The following is a 1966-nucleotide window of genomic DNA, read 5'->3' as shown; positions in this document are numbered from 1 at the left end:
AGTGAGCGGGTTTTGAGATGACCTTTGCTGGAGAAGCTTCTCCAAAACTCACCCCCTCTGGGGGGTTGCTGTTCCCGGCTTCCTGGAGCTGGGGTGCGATGATTGCCTCACTGCTCCCAGATTCCAGGGGCTGTGGTGCACTGGCCTCCTCAGGTTGCAGGCAAAGTTGGGGTGCGCTGGTCTCCTTGTTGTCTCCAATTTTCTGGAGCTCGGGTGTCTCGTCCTCCAACGCCCTGGAGCTTTGCCGCCTCTTCTGTCGGTGCCGCTCTGGCACTTCCTCATCCGAAGAGCTGCTGCCCTTGTCATCCGTGTCGGATGGGAGACGCCTCTTGCCGCTTCTCTGGGAAACGCCTTTGCTTCTTCTTCGCTCCCTCTTACTTTTCTTGTTCTTCACCGTCCGCCACTCCCCCTGCTGCTTTTCCACTGCTGCCTCCTCCTCCATTGATTCGCTGTCCTGAGGGCTGGAAGGTTCAGGGGGTAGTGCTGTTGATTGGCTCTCTGTTGCCTCAATCTCTTTCTCCACCTTGTCTCTCTCTGTGTCCTCCTTTGTCCCGTTGAGCTCCCTGGGGGCCTTGGTGGTTGGAGTGACACGGAACCTTTCTTCTGCTTCCCCCTGGTCGGCTTTGGCTGCCTGTGCGTAAGTACGGCAGCGTTTGGGGCAGGTCCTGTAGAGGTGACTTGCCTCGCCACACAGGTTGCAGCACTTGGCCTGTTTGCAGTCTTTTGTCTGGTGCCCTTCCTGTTTGCAGATCTTGCAGAGGGAGGCGCTGCAGTTGGCCGCCACATGACCAGCCTTGCCGCATGAGCGACAATGCTTGGGTTGCCCAGCGTAGACCAGGTAGCCCCGGTTTCCCCCGATGGCGAAACTGGAGGGAGGGTGGAAAATGGCTCCCTTACCATCGGTCTTTAGCGTGACCTTAAACAGGCGTTTGCCTGTCCAGATCCCCAAGTCGTCTCGAATCTCGGTGCCGCTCCCCACCTTATCGAAGTACCTGGTGAGGAAGGTGACCACGTCGGCGACAGGGACGAAGGGGTTGTACACATGCACCATCACCTCACGTTCCCGTTGCAACGGCAGAGAAAAGTGCGGCTCCGCCGTCAGGATCTTCATCTCCGGCAGGTCTCTCTTCTCCTCGAACACCCTCAGGAGCCGGACGCAGTCTGCCACCCGCTTGAACGTCACGTCAAAATAACCACCTTTGCGGGAGTCGTGCAGGGTGAAGATCTCCGTAGCTTGGAAGCCGCACGCCTTCAACAGGATCCTCCTGGTGAAGAAGCCCCGATCCATAGGTGATCCTCCTTCGCTGTGGTTCACCGTGACTCGGACGGTGATAGGTAGCCCACGGTATGGATTTGGATTGCGATTGGTTATCGCCCTTCCATCCCGACCTTGCCTTGGCAGGACCATGGTGTCGCCCCTGCAACACTTGATGTTAGCCAAAAGGCCGAGAAGCGATGAGAAAGAAAGAAAGTTGTGTTTTGAAAGATGTGCATGTTGAAAAGTAAAGAAAGCAGATGTTTGTAAGAAAACTATTTTTAGCATTGAAAATCCCCTGGAAAGGGGTGGTGCACCATTCCCAGAGATACTGCAATACCGGGTCGATGCGTGGAGTGGACGGAGCAAGCCCCTATTCCATCTCCCTGCTCCAAAAATCAATTTAATATATGGTCCCCAGATAAGGGACGTATCAGATATTAAACTGATAAGAACAGATTTTTTTTTTTTTTTTTTTGTAAAAATATACTTTATTCATAAAAAATCTTCAATCACATTCCAAACCATTTCAAAAACAACATTACAAGGGTACAATCCAGGTTAAACTTTTACAAAATGTATCACCAGGTGCGTCAGTACAAACAATATTACAATCATTTACAGCCTTTCATTTTGATCTGTACAGCCCGAGGGGCTCTAAACAGTTCCCAGTCTCTCGGTGCGCTGTGGCAGAAAGGTCTTAGACAGCGA

At 52.7% G+C, this 1966-nt stretch overlaps 1 non-coding gene across 1 annotated transcript; it reads right to left on the bottom strand.

The window, feature by feature from the left end:
* Positions 1–1561: 1561 nt before the first annotated feature.
* LOC144669740 (U2 spliceosomal RNA) lies at positions 1562–1743 on the bottom strand. The gene has a single exon (XR_013573721.1). It is a non-coding gene; the product is annotated as a U2 spliceosomal RNA (small nuclear RNA).
* Positions 1744–1966: the final 223 nt, after the last annotated feature.

Source organism: Cetorhinus maximus, chromosome 29 (assembly GCF_964194155.1).
Source record: "Cetorhinus maximus chromosome 29, sCetMax3.hap1.1, whole genome shotgun sequence".
Classification (NCBI taxonomy): domain Eukaryota; kingdom Metazoa; phylum Chordata; class Chondrichthyes; order Lamniformes; family Cetorhinidae; genus Cetorhinus; species Cetorhinus maximus.
The sequence above is the reverse complement of the archived record's forward strand: the minus strand, read 5'-3'. Positions and strand labels throughout refer to the sequence as shown.